General features: G+C 38.1%; 1 pseudogene; it reads left to right on the forward strand.

Moving 5' to 3' along the window:
- The first annotated feature begins 13,104 nt into the window (after positions 1–13,104).
- LOC114094246 (non-histone chromosomal protein HMG-17 pseudogene) lies at positions 13,105–13,534 on the forward strand (annotated as a pseudogene).
- The last annotated feature ends 1,869 nt before the right edge of the window (positions 13,535–15,403 follow it).

Below are 15,403 nucleotides of genomic sequence, written 5' to 3' on the forward strand. Positions count from 1 at the left end.
ATTGGTGAGAATCAAGTTAGATTCATTATTTTGACGTCTAAGAACAACTAATATTTGGAAAATGTTTTGCTGTTTATTCACATTATCTCACTTCATCCTTCTAACAGCCCTGTGCTGTGGGTTCTATTTTTGTGTCCTAGCTTCCAGATAAGGAAAGCATAGCTCTTTATCTGGAAAGAGAGATGCACTCACTTATTCAAGGTCATAGGTGGTAGGTGGTGGAGTATGGATGCAAGCTCAGGTCTCGCTCTTACAAAAGCCATAGGTTTTACGTCAATGCCTGAGGAGGGGAGAGAGGGAAATGAGGAGGACTGGGGACTGGCTCATTTCAACCTAGGCGTAGTTGTCCTCCATGGCACTGTCATCTGTGGGGAGTTGCCACCCTCTGGTGTTCTGTGTGCTACATCCCAGAAGGGAGGAGAGTAATGATCTTCCTGCTCCAGTAGAGAAGGAGACTGGGAGGAGCTCAGAATAACCCCATTGGTCCTTTGAGAGTCAGGGGTAATTCTGTACTTTGAGAGTCATATGTACCTAGGATACAACTTAAGAGGATAAAAACAATGACAGAACTTTTGGCAATCCTTATTATGGGGCGATTTTTACTTAGGGCTATTATTGGAAATGGCATCAGATTGCAGAATGCTGCAGATAACTCCTGAAGATGCATGCTTTGAAGAGCTGTATCACCTATGAGGTCATTTTGTAGTCATGGTATCCTGAAGAAAGTATTTATTTTTATTTTATGCATGAGAAAATAGACTCAAGGTCACCCCTGGCCTGCTTGAAACCAGGGAACTTTCCAAGGGACCACACTGCCCCCCTGTGGCAGCCTTATTAGTTACTCAGTAAGTAAGCCTTTGGCACATGCCAGATGCAAAAACTGTCCTACAAGGGGCTTGAGGGGGAAGAGACAAGGAGGAGGAGGAGGAGAAGGAAATTCATGTGTGTGTTTGTGTGTGTGTATTTTGTTAATGGGGATCAAATATAAAAGACTTCATATCACTGTACCACTGAGCTACATCTTCAAAAACTTTTTTTTTTGTTTTGTTTTGAAACAGGATCTCACTAAGTTGCCCAGGCTGGCCTTGAACTTGCAATCCTCCTGCCTCAGAGTAGCTGGGCTTCCAGGAATGCACTACCATGTATGGCTTGATTTTTTTTTTTTTTTTTTTTACTTAATACTTTCTTTCCTTTTTTTTTTTTTTTTTTTTTTTTTTGTGATCCTGGGGATTGAACCTAGAGCCTTGCACATGCTAGGTAAGTCTTCTACACTGAGCTACACTCCAAGTCTTGCATGCTTATTTAATAGTTTAATGCATCATAATATTTTTTTATGTTCTGCATAGTCCTAAGTTTTAATTTTAGTTACTGCTTCATATTCAACTGAATGGACATTTCTTTGCAGTTGTTCATCTAGGTGGCTTTCAAAAAAACTTCTTGTTTCAGAGACTGGGCATGAAACATCTTTGTGCAGATATCTTTTATTATTATTATTATTATTATTATTGACTATGCTGTGGATCAAACCTGGGGCCTTGCACATGCTAATATTTCAGGATTTTACTTGACAGAGGGTGCCAAATTGTTCTCCAAAAGAAAGGGTCAATGCAGTCTCCAACTCGCTAGAAAAAAGCAATTGTTATTGTCATTCACTTTCCCTTGATTACCACTGGTAATGCTTTCCCATGTCTATTTATTTATTTGTACTTCTTTTGAGAAGTGTCCATTTAGTTCTTTTGCTCATAAATGGGATGGGCTAATTTTTATTGGTGTTTTTTGAGTTCTTTAGAAATTCTGGATATTAATCCTCTGTCAAAAGAGTACTGGCAAATATTTTTTTCCTATTTTGTAGGTTCTTCCTGGAATGATGGTACATGCGTGTAATCCCAGTGATTAAGAAGGCTGAGGCAGGAGGATGACAAGTTCAAGGCCAGCCTCAACAGCTTTGGTCCTAAGCAACTTAGTAAGACCCTGTCTCAAAATAAAAAATAAAAGGGGCTGGGGATGTGGTTAGGTGATTAAGCAACCCTGGGTTCAATCCCTGCTACCCAAAACCAAAAACCATCCTGTAGGTTCTCTTTTTGTGCTGTTGTTTCCTCTGCTGTGAAGAAGGGTTTTAGTTTGATGCCATCCCATTTATTGATTCTTGGTATTATTATTTCTTGAGCTTAGGCGTCCCATAGAAGTCACTGCCTATGCCTATATGTTAGGGTATTTCTCCATGTTCTCTTCTAGCAGTGCAAGCATTATTATTATTAGCGTTACAAGTAAAACTATTAGGTTAGAGTTACAATTACATTTGAATTAGTCTTTTCTAAAAAAATTTTTAGATGTATGGACCTTTATTTTATTTGTTTATTTATATGTGGTGCTGAGAATCGAACCCAGTGCCTCACACATGCTAGGCAAGCGCTCTACCACTGAGCAACAGCCTCAGCCTCTAAATTTGAATTAGGATTGTAATATTATTAATAATAAACTCTGGTATTCACAAATTTTAGAAAAAATCTAGAAAATTATACATCTACAGGGTCAATATTAAGAAAAAATCTGATAAAGGAGGGTGAGGAAAATCATATTGTCTACATTATAGTCAAAGAAGTGCTCTTTGTGCATATTGCATGCCTTTTGTGTGTAAATGGCTAGGTCTTGGGTTATAGATTCCTATGTGATTTTTTTTTTAGTATTGATTGTACCAAGCCAATTGGATAATTTTTTATAAATATGTTTAATAGTTATAGATGTTTATAATAATATCAAAATACATAGGAATAACTAACCAAAATTTGATATTAATAGTTGAATTCCTTGATGCTGAGAATTTTGGCTTTGGTGTTATTCAGTTGTATCATCTCCCTGGGAGGTTACTGTCAATGACTCTCAAATACAGATAGGATGAAATCTTAGTTCTTCACCATCTGACCCCACACACATTTAGCAAAGCAGTAAAGGGCAGTAAGCAAGTTCAGATGATAAAAGGTTTTATACACCACTAGGAAATTTGACTTTATCCTGTGGAGAGGATCCATAGGCTTTTAAAGTGATAATCACATTCTAGAAACATTGGTAATAGTGTGGAATATCAAGTAGGAAGTGAATGTGTATACACAGAAGTCAATTAGAAGGTTATTTCAGTAGTCCAGGAGAGAGAGAAAGTATAGACCTGAAGATGACTTTTATTGTCAGGTATTATCTAACTACTTTGTGAACGTTATCTTGTTTATTGCTCTCAACAACCTTTTATGAGACCGGAGTTACTGTCATTTTATAGGTGAAGAAATGGAGGCTTAAATCATGTGTGTAATTTGCTCAAGGCCACAGATTATGATTCCAGAATTGGGTTTCTTACCCTGCCTGATTTCAAAGCCTATGCTATTGACCAATAATCTATATTATTATTCTACTGGCATGCATTAGAATAGGGGATAGAAAGGATAGAGCTATTAGGAGGGAGTGTCTGCATCCCCCTATCTGATGACTGATGAGATGAGGGAGAGCGGGAGATGGGGGGCACTGAAGCTGACATCCGGGTGCAAGGCACCAGTCTGCTCCTAATGGTGTCTATGTAAAGGAACTTTTAAAGACAAAACCTTCTCTCACCTCCTCACTTTCTCCTTCAAGGAGAGAAAATATGGCTAACCTGGTGTGTCTGGGAAAAGAGTCAAGCTATGCAGCTCAGCTCCTCCATCTTTCCTCTTTGGGGCTGTCCATTCTTTCATGTTGTAAGTCTTAAGCCACCAAGGGGGAGGCCTGAAGTTGCCCACTGGCTGTGCTTGGGTGGATCCATTAAGACGAACTTTGCTGCAAGTAGTAAAAAGCCAACGTAACAGCCATTTAGGTGGATTAGCAAGTTTCTCTTTCCGCATGACGTCCAGATGTAGGTAATACAAGGCTCCCCCCACCCAGAGTCCTGGAGGCCCCAAGGCTTCCTGCTGATTGCTCTGTCATGCCCAGAGCATGGGGTGCTATGAGAACATGAATAACAGATCCCAGACCGCATCTGCCTCAGGCAGCAGGATGGAGGAGGGGTGAAGGAAGGTGGGACATGGTGTAAAGTGGATTTTAGGGAAGTTTTCTTTCTGTATTTCATTGACTTGAATCCCCTGCTACAAGGGAAATGGGAAGACTTTATTCTAGCAGCTACTTCCTCAATTCCAACTTCAGTCTGTTAGAGTGAAGGAGAAAACATACATTAGCAAATAATCAGCAGCCTCTACTGCAGTTGGCTTGTGCCTGCCTGATTCAGGGAATCAACCTAAATAACAAAACAGAGATTCTCCAAAGAATACTGGTGTTTATATGGGAATAGCAGAACACTGTAAAGGGAATATGAGTGCCCTGGTAAACTCTGGGTATATTCAAGACAGGCAAACCAAGGGGAATTTAAAAAAAAAATTTTTAGTTTCTTTTTTTGGCACCGAGGATTAAATCCAGGAGGGCTTTATCACTGAGCCACATACCTAGCCCTTTTTAATCGTTTATTTAGAGATAGGGTCTCACTGAATTGCTTAGAGACTTGCTAAGTTGCTTAGGCTGGCTTTGAACTTGCTATCCTTCTGCCTCAGCCTCCTGGGCAGCTGGGATTACAGGTGTGTATGACCACGCCCAGGCATGGGAACAGTTTAAAGGGACAGAAGTGGGGAGGATTACACCAAACACATTAAAACAATAATCCTCCACCACAATGATTAATAACAGGAGAGGTGTCAGTCTGAGGTTGAGTGGACAGTTGCTGGGCAGATGTCCTTGTATAAGAACTTTTTGTGGAAGGTTGCAGTGGCCTCTGTGTAAAACTTGTGATTTGGAAGAGTCTTTTGTGACACTCTCAGGCAATCATGCATAAGAATCCTTCCTTTATAGCCTCCTGACTTTATTTTCTATTTCTTGTTATGATTGATACAGCAACTCCATGACCCAGGTTGAAGTGATTGACAACCAGGAGTCAGTGTTGAAACTCTTTTAACAACATTTGAGCAACAAAGAGGTCTAGAGGGAATGGCTCCCAGGCCAAGTTTATCTGAAGTCCATGGTTTCATTTGATTTTATCTGTTCTGTTGGCCATGGATATCATTAAAGCTCTGGACCAGATTATTTACATTTCCACCTACTAATCTTGCCAAGTTGGTGCTATTCAGATTTTACAAACAAGAAAGTGGATTGAGGCAAGATACTTGCTTTGGGTCCTGTGGTTAGGTGAGTGATTGTGAGGCTAGGAATCAAATCCAGGACTTTGTAGCTCCAGAGTCTTTTGCAATATGTCACAAAGACCACTTCGACCAAGTTTCCCTTATTCCTCTCATCCTATTTCCCCATGACTATGTCCAAGGACAATTAGACCTTTTCCTGGATGGAATCTTAGCTGCTTCTCCTGGGGAATGTGTCAAGTAAGCAGCAACAAAAGAGCTGATTTTCCCTTTCAATATTTTCTGAAGTTGTTTGATAAGTTTGGCTCTCAAATTTCTATCTTTAATTAGTAACTGAATTTTCTTATATTGTAAGTCAGTGTCTCTGGACAAAATGTGCCATGAGAGGTATCCACTGTTAGATTTGCAGCTTGCTTCTTCTTCTTCTCCTTCCCCTCCTCCTCCTCCTTTTTTTTTTTTTTTTTTTTTTTGATATCGGAGGTTGAACCAGGAGCACTTTACCACCAAACTATACCCCCACTCCTTTTTATTTTGTATTTTGAGACAGGGTCTCACTAAGTTGCTGAGGGTCTTGCTAAGTGTTGAGACTGACCTTGAACTTGTGATCCCCCTGGTCTCAGCCTCCAGAGTCTCTGTGATGACAGACAGGCAACACCACACCCTGGCCTGCTGTTTACATTTTAAGAGCTTTCTAAAATTTGTGCGGTGGAGGTCAGCTACCACCAGGTGTCATCAAAGGGCTTTGGGTTGGGTGTGGTGTCACAAGCCTGCAATCCCATGATTTAGGAGGCTGAGACACGATTGCACATTAAAGATCAGTCTCAGCAATTTAGTGAGACCTTGTTTCAGAATAAAAAAATAAAAAGGACTAAGGTTGTAGTTTAGTGGTAAAGCTCTCTGGGTTCAATTGCCGGTATCCACGTGTTTCTCCCCAAACAAACAAACAAACAAACTGCAAATCTAGCATTCTATACATCTCATGGCACATTCTCCACCTCTAGTTCTTCAACTTTTTATTGATCTTATAAACCCTTGAAAATTCCCTTTCTGTAGAATTTGGTATTTATTTATTTATTTTTAAAGAGAGAGGAGAATTTTTAAATATTTATTTTCTAGTTTTCAGCAGACACAACAACGTTGTTTGTATGTGGTGCTGAGGATCGAACCCACGCCACACGCATGCCAGGCGAGCACGCTACCGCTTGAGCCACATCCCCAGCCCTAGAATTGGGTTTTTAAAACCAAGACTCCTGATGGATAGAATGATTTATGGTAGATAAAACAACTGTTGACTTTTTTCTTTTTAATTGACACATTCATTGTACATATTTATGGGGTATATTGTGATCATACATGTATACATGGTGCACTGATAAAATAGGGTAATTAGCACTTTTAAGACATTTGAAATTCTTATAATTTATTTGTGTTTGGATTATTTGAACTTTGCTAGTTCTTTATAAAATATTTAATAGTTTGTTTTAAACTATAGTTTCCCTACTGTGTTGAAGAACATTAGAACTTATTCCTTCTACCTAAATGTATTTTGTTATGTATTATCCAACCCCCTTTTACCCCCTTCCTCCTCTTCTTCCTAAACTCTAATGATTACTATTCTGCTCACTTCTTTGAGATCAAGCTTTTTAGCTTCCACATATACCTGAGAATGTGCAATATTTGTCTAGATCTGACTTATTTCACATAACATAATATCCTCCAATTCTATCCATTTTGCTGTGACAGAATTTCATTTATTTTCATGGATGAGTAATATTCCAGCGTGTGTGTGTGTGTGTGTGTGTGTGTGTGTGTCTAGTATGTGGTTTGTAAGCTGTAAACCTAACAGTGGATACATGGCACACTTTGTCCAGAGACACACACTGACTTACAATATCAGAAAGTTCGGTTACTAATTAAAGATTGAAATTTGAGAGCCAAACACACACACACACACACACACACACATATTCTCTTTACCAGTCATCTCCCAGTGGACACCTCAGTTGATTACATAGCTTGGCTATTATGCATAGTGTTGAAATAAACATGGGAGAGTACAGGCATTTCTTTGACATGCTGGTTTCATTTCTTTTGCCCAGAAGTGGGATAGATGGATGATATGATGGTTCTAATTTCAGGTTTTTTTTTTTTTTGGTACCAGGATTGAACCTACAAGGGGCCACATCCCCAGCCCTAGTTTTATTTTTTATTTTGAGACAGGGTTTTGCTAAGTTGCTTAGGGCCTCACTAAGTTGCTGAGGCTGGCTTTGAACTTGCGATCCTCCTGCCTCAACCTGTTGAGTCACCAAGATTACTGGCATGCACTACCACACCCAGCAGCATTTCTTCTTTTTAATTCTATTGTAAATGGGATTTTTTTCCCCTTAATTTGCTTTTCAGATTGTTCATCGTTAGTGTGTAGAAGCACAACTGATTAACAACTTTGCTTAATTCATTATGATATGTAACCATTGCTTGTGGATTCTTTAGGGTCTCCTATGTAGAATATCTTGTTATTGGTGAACAGAGAGAATTTTCTCTTTTTGTTTCCAATTTAGGTGTCTTTTATTCATTTTTATTTTTAATTGTTCTGCCTAGGACTTCTAGTTCTATGTTGAATAAAGCACCCTTGTCTATTTCTTAACCTTAGAGGAAAAATCTTTCACTGTTTAGTATGATGTTATCTGTGGATTTCTCATATATTATTATAGTTGTTTTAAAGTGTCTCAATTTAGCTAAGGGTCTCACCCCTGCTTTTCCTCAGGGCCTTACATGTCCTGTTGTCTCCTTTGCCTGTAATCTCTGGCCCCTGGGATGCTCATGGTCTTCAGTGCATCTGCCACTGTGTCAGCAGCCTTCATTCAAATATCCAAGCCATGCTGCTGTCTGGGTTCTGAGTTGGACAGGACAGAAGTCAGTCCCTTGGACACTGAGTCAAAACACTGCAGACAAGTTCCATTCTTTGCCTTTTGTCTTGAGGGAGGAACGGGAAGGAAATTGAGTGATTTCCTTCTGACCATGCTATGCTGAGGAGGGGGTAGGCAAAGGCATGCATAAAGGTCATGAAATTTACTATTGTTTTAAAAAATATTGCTCTTTTTCTTTTTTGGCTCATTTGGTTGCTTCAGATCCTTAACAAGCTTCTAGACCTTCCACCAGGCCATTTTCATCAGGCTGTTGTTTACTGGATGTTTCTGGAGGGAATGAGGATCTGGATTTTCTGTTCATCTTGTTGAGTTCACTGTCAAAAATTCTGAAAGGCTTATCTTTATATATGTTCACAGTTAGGTCTATGATCCAATTTGGATTGGATTTTATAATCAACTACCTGGCTTTGATAACTTCACTAGATTTCTTGCTATGTAGGCTTGGAAAATTATTTAATTTTTCTGTGCTTCAGTTTTTTAATCAGTTGGATGAGGGGTAAAATAAGTATCTCCTTCCTAGAAGAATCTCGAACATTACTAATATGTATGTAAAGGACTTAGAAGAGTGACTGGGAAAAATAGTGCTCTCTCAATAAATGTCATTTGCTATAAATGTTTTTATACATGCTTTTGATCTGGGGATCCATTTTGTCCTCTGGAAACTCGGAGAACACTGACCTAATTAAGTCTGAGACAAAGGCTCAACTTCATCATGCAGCATAACTCAAAGACCTTGATGGCAGGTGGGAGTACTGAGAAAAGCAGGCCGAGTTTGGACAGTGGACTCTTTTGTGCTAAATGAATGTGAGTTTTCTTTCTCTTCTATTTCCTTATTTGTATTCGTATGCCTGTGTGAATACACAGTGTTTCCCTTGAGTGTTTATCTTGATTTAATCATTAACTAGTTATTAGAAACTTCCAGAGTCTTCCTTGTTTATGTGTTTCCTGGGGGCAAGGCGCCATTGTTTTGTGGAACATTTCCTAGAACCTTATGGGCCTTCTGTACTCAGTCCCCCCCACCCACCCCCACCAGGATTCTGATAAAAATATGACCCAGGGGCTGGGGTGGTGGCTCAGTGGTAGAGTGCTCGCCTAGCACATGGGAGGCTCTGGGTTCGATCCTCAGCACCACATAAAAATAAATAAATAAAATAAAGATATTAAAAAAATATGACCCAGGCTCTGGGATTATATTTTGGAAAGTTAGAGGCTGGAAATGAGTTTGTTAATTCACTTCATTTTGTGCAGTTCTTCCTTTTCCCCTCCCATGTGTATGTTTAATTAAAAACTTTTCTAGAATATTTTGAAAATATTGAAAAAAATACAGAATTGAATATAACAATCATGTTGGTGCCCATCAGGCAGATTTAACACTTTGTAATTTAATGCTATTTAGGTCTCAACCCATTCTTCCCAAAAATTAAACACTATTTTGAAGTTAGTGTGAATTTGTCTGCATATATATTTTAAAATCAAATATGAATATATTAAAATAATATACAAGCCAGGTGGGGTGGTGCACGCCTGTAATCCCAGAGGCTCTGGAGGCTGAGACAGGAGTTCAAGCCAGCTTCAGCAATGGCGAGGCACTCAGCAACTCAGTGAGACCCTGTCTCTAAATAAAATACAAAATAGGGCTGGGAATGTGGCTCAGTGATTGAGTGCCCCTGAGTTCAATCCCTGGTACCAAAAACAAAACAAAACAAAAAACAAAATAAAACAACAACAACAACAAAAAAAAGTATTAATTTGTTCTTAAATTTAATATATAACAATGCATATATTTCATTTTTTTTCTATTTATTTTCTTTGCTCACTATTTTTGTGTTTATGTGTAAGTGTATATGTGTACAAGGTTATGGGATGTAACCTAGGGCCTCAAACATGTTCTACCACTGAGCTTCATCCCTAGTCTAATTTTTAAAGATTTTTTTTTTTTTAATTTTGAGGCAAGTTCTCACTAAATTGCTGAGGCTGGCATGCAACTTGTGATTCTCCTGCCCCAGTCTCCTGAATTGCTGGGATTAGAGGATGAGCCAAGGCACCTATCTTCAGCGCTTACTTTTGTTGTATTGCTATTCCACACATGTAGGTATGCCTCTGGATCTTTATTCTATTTCATTGGCCTAATACTAAGTAGTTTTAATCACCACAATTTAAAAATAAATGTCAAGGTCTCTAAAAAGTGTTTTGGTTCTTTTAGACATTTCTGTTCTTTCATGAAACTAATGAACTCTCACTTGAATTTACGTCATATTTCGTATTTTCTCTTGGGGATTTCTATGTAGACAGTGATATTATCTGTGAATGTTTAGAAGTTTTGTTTCCTTCTTACCAATTCTCACACTATTTGTTTTTCTTGTCTTATTGCACAAGCTAGGAAAAAACAGTAGTGTGAAGAGATGTGGTAATTGTGAACAACTTTGTTTTATTCCTGATTTTGAGGGAAGTATATCTAACATTTCACTATGAAGCTTGATGTTTGCTCTAGGTTTTGAGGAGATATCCTTTATTGGCTTAAGGAGGTTTCTTTTAATTCTTTTTTTTTTTTAGGTGCATACAGGGTATAAGTTGCTAATATATCAAGGCTCTTTATATCTTTCATAAGTAAAATTCGTCTATATATTTCTTTTTTATATTAGAAGTATTTAGAAGGAAAAGACTTTGTCTATTTATTTATTTAAATTTTTTTCTTTGTATAGTTGTAGATGAACAGCATGCCTTTATTTTATTTATTTATGTGGTACTGAGTATTGAACCAAGTGCCTCACACATGCTAGGCAAGTGCTCTGTCACTTAGCTTCAGCCCCAGCCCTGAAAAAACTTTATTTATATTTTCTTTCTTTAACTTTCTCCTTCTGGCTTTGGTATTATATCATACTGGTCATCTAAAATAAATTTGAGAACATTCTCTGTTTTCAATTATTTGGAACACTTGGTTTAAAATTAGGATTATATGTCACTTGAACAGTTGCTAAAACTTACTTTTGAAACTTTTAAGGCCATTTTTGTGGAGGAAGAGGTAGATTATTACAAACTGTTAATTCTGTGTGTTCAAAAACTATTAATCAATGCATATTCAAATTCTTTAAAAGTCAGTTTTGATAAATTGTATTCTTTTTTTCTGGTTAATTAAAATTTATTTAAAAATCTTTTTCTACTATTAAAAGTTTTCAACAAATAGTATGGAAAAATTCGATTTTTTAAAAAGAATTGAATATACAGTTTTGACACATTTACAACATCTCTGTTTTATCACCAAGAAATCATGAAGCCTACTAAATCTGCTTGGAATTTCCTGTTATAGTCAAAGAAAAGATAACAAATTTAGTCTGACCCTTAGGGATACACATAGTTATTAGTATGCTTTGTTGTAATTAGACCTTAATCAAATAGTTCACACTTAAAATGACTTAAATTCACCCTATTCATCTAAATTATATTTTTATATAAAATTGCCCTTTTCATCAATTTAAAATTATCCATTTCCATAACGTGATTCAAAAATTCTTTTCTGATTTAAAAGACATCCTATTGTTTCTGTAGGTATTACTTCTTTTTAAATCCTATTTTTGCTTATTTTTCCTGTGAAAATTTTTTTCTAGCACTAGCATTATCTCCTTCTATCCTATGTGGCTCTTATTTTCTTTTGAGATATATATACCTGGGACTAAAAATATTTTTTGCCCAGTCACCTTCCTTCTGACTATACCTGTTCAGGATTTTGGTACTATCTTTAACACTAAAAATTGGTCACAATTATTATTGCTTTGCATAGTTGGCCTTTGACTAGATTTTACCACGTTTACAATATTATTTGTTCACCCTCCTTTTTTTCTATCTCAGAATTTCCTTCTGGTATTTTGTTCTTCCTGAAGTCTACCCTTCAGAAGATCCTTTAGTGCGAGCATGTTCATAGTGAAACCTGTCAATTTTTCTTGTCTGAAAATGTCTTTGTTTCATCCTAATTGTGAAAGATAGTTTCACTGGGCCTTCAAGTGTAGGCTGACTGTTGTTTTTGCTCAGCATTTTGAAAATATTATTCCGTTTCTTCTGGCCTGTATTGTTGCCACTGAAGAGCCAGCCCTCCACAGGTAAAAGACATCCCTTCCTTCACAGGTAAAAGACAGCACTTCACAGGTAAAAAAATCCCTTCATAGGAATTAGACATCCCTCCACAGGTAATCTCTTCTTCGTGGCTGCTGCTGTTAAGATCTTGTTTTTCTGTGTTCATCAGTTTTCACAATGATGCATCCAGGTGTGGATTACTTTTTGTTGATCAAGCTTTTTACCCTGTTGTACTTTTGTCTGCTATTTTATGTCTTTAATTCTCTCTCTCTCTCTTTACTTAACAAATATTTATGGAATAATTTCTAATATGGTAAGTAAAATGTCAAGCACAAGGAATACAGGAATAAACAAAATAACGTCCCTTTCCAGTCCAGCAGAGAGAAAAAAGTCAATAACACATATAAAGATATGTCACATAGTAATTATTTTTGTCACTAGTAATTTTAAGTGTTAAAAATACAGATTAAAGCACATTGATTAAAAGAACCCTACTCAAAAGAGTTCATACTAATTCCATTTATAATAAGTTCTAGAATAGGGAATAACTAACCAATAATAGAGAGGGAAAAAGAAAAGCCGGAATAGTGATTGCCTCAAAAGGGAGCTCGGATAACTTTCTGAAGTGATGGTCATGTTCTCTATCTTCATAAGGGTTTGAGTTAACAGAGTTTACAGTCATTAAAATTCATCAGAACAGAGCTGGGGATTTAGCTCGGTTGGTACAGTGCTTGCCTTGTATGCATAAAACCCTGGGTTTAATCCCCAGAACTACCAAAAAATAAAAATAAAAAATAAAAATTCATCAGAACAGTGCATTTGAGACTTGTGCTTGTCCTTCTATGTAAACTTTACCTAAAGTTTCTAAGCAAATGCTGAATCCTAGCATTAATGATATGCATGCTGAAGTGTTGAGGAGTAAACCATACTGATATGTATGATTTAATAGACATGCATTTTGAGCAGTGTGAAGAAGAGGCGAGAACGACCCCCGGACAGACCAAAGCCGCGCGCCACTGCATCCCCGCGTCCAGCGCCTGCGTCCCGCTGCCGTCGCCACCATGCCCAAGAGAAAGGCTGAAGGGGATGCTAAAGGAGATAAAGCCAAGGTGAAAGACGAACCACAGAGAAGATCTGCAAGGTTGTCTGCCAAACCTGCTCCTCCAAAGCCAGAGCCCAAGCCTAAAAAGGCCCCTGCAAAGAAGGGAGAGAAGGTACCCAAAGAGAAAAAGGGAAAAGCTGACACTGGCAAGGATGGGAATAACCCTGCAGAAAATGGAGATGCCAAAACAGACCAGGCACAGAAAGCTGAAGGTGCTGGAGATGCCAAGTGAAGTGTGTGCGTTTTTGATAACTGTGTACTTCTGATGACTGTACAGTTTGAAATACTATTTTTTATCAAGTTTTATAAAAATGCAGAATTTTGTTTTACTTTTTTTTTTTTAAGCTATGTTGTTAGCACACAGAACACTTCATTGTTGTTTTGCGGGGGAAGGAGCATATGTCACTAGTAGAATGTCTCTAAAGCTGGATTGCTGTGGGGGAAGACACCTTTCCCTTCTAGTTTTGAGAGACTTCCTCTTTGTTCCCAAGAGGAAGGGATTCCCTGATGTTGGCACACATAGCCACCTTGGCACAAATGCCTTGTGGTATGGAAAAACTCAAACTCATCTGTATGTCCTCCTGTCCCTCTCTGCCATCGGCATAGACTTAATTCCCCTAAACTCAGACCTATTGGGACCCGATTCCCAATGACTGGTTTTACCAGTGTGTGGGGCAATCTGGACTTTCCAGTGACGTCATTGAGAATAGTGTCCCTCAGAAGAGCAGGAGTTCCTTTTCTAGATTGTGGATCTTCAGATTAATAATTTTTGCCATTTTCCTTTCATTTCCTGAAAGTCAGGGTCGGCTTGTGAAAAGTTGTTAAACAACATGCTAAATGTGAAATGTCAACCCTCACTCTAAACTTTCCCTATTCAGAGCATCAAATGAAGACTTCATTGGGTTTTATAGTGGCTTTCTGATTTTGGTAGTCCATTCAAGAAGGGAGTTTGAAAGTTGTTGTATACTGTTAACGATTGTCTGCCCATGTCCTGCCTGAAATACCATGATTGTTTATGAAAAGTATCTTTAATAAAGCTGGATACAGTTTGGCTTGGAAAAAAAAATAGACATGCATTTTGAAACTAGATGGATATATTGAGCCTGATGGTGTTATCCTGTAGTCTCAGATACTTGGGAGGCTGAGGCAGGAGGAATTCTAGTTCTGAGGCTCTCCTGGGAAACTTAGTGAGACCCTATCTCAAAATAAAAATAGAAAGGGCTGGGGAGGTAGCTCAGTGGTAGAGCCCTTGCCTAGAATGCATGAGACCCTGGATTTGATCCCTAGTGTTATAAAAAAAAAAGAAAAGAAAAAAACTAGATGGAAAGATGAAGAGATATGAGATAAAGCAAGTACAGTCAAATACCAGTTGTATAAACTTGTAGTAAGTATATGGGTTTTCATGGTGAAATTCTTTACTTTTCCTTTAAGCTTGTATATTTTCATCAGAAAATGTCGGGGAATAATGAGGCAAGGTAAGGAGATAGAGGAGAGGGGTTTGGTTTGGATGGAAGTCAGGAAAGGCCTTTGGAATGAGGTAGCATTTTGGCAGAGACCCGAGTGTGAGTCATGCAGATATGTGAGGAGTAACAATAGCCGGACAAATGCAGAGGTCTCTGGACAAGGTCATGCCTGGCAAAACGACCAGATGTCATCACGGGCTAGAATATTCTTCTTCACAAGACCTCCTGGGTGTATGTCATGTGGAAACAGACAACTGGATGCCCTACAAACACACAACACTACCTCTTCATTCTCCTGCCCCAAGTCCAACACTCCATCCATTATTTCAGCCAAATATAACATTTCCCAGCTGCCTAAATACTATTCAGGGGCAGGGAAAGATCGAGAGCCTATATTTAATCTCTCTGGAAAAGCAACCCATCAATAATACACTTGTCTGCTTTTCCAGACACATTCTCTAAATAAGATTTGGAGTGGGCTGGGTCTATATCTCAGTTGGGAGAGTGCCTGCCTTGTGTGCACAAGGCCCTGGGTTCAATCCCCAGCACTACAAATATTGGAAACACAGAATTTTTCATTTCACCTATATGCCCCTATATAAAGGGAACCAAAATTAAGACTGTGGGCTGTAAAGAGTTATTTAAACAAAAGCAATTGAAGCAGCAGTTTTCAAGCCTGCTATACATTAATATCACTAA

Source organism: Marmota flaviventris, chromosome 10, assembly GCF_047511675.1.
Source record: "Marmota flaviventris isolate mMarFla1 chromosome 10, mMarFla1.hap1, whole genome shotgun sequence".
Classification (NCBI taxonomy): Eukaryota; Metazoa; Chordata; class Mammalia; order Rodentia; family Sciuridae; genus Marmota; species Marmota flaviventris.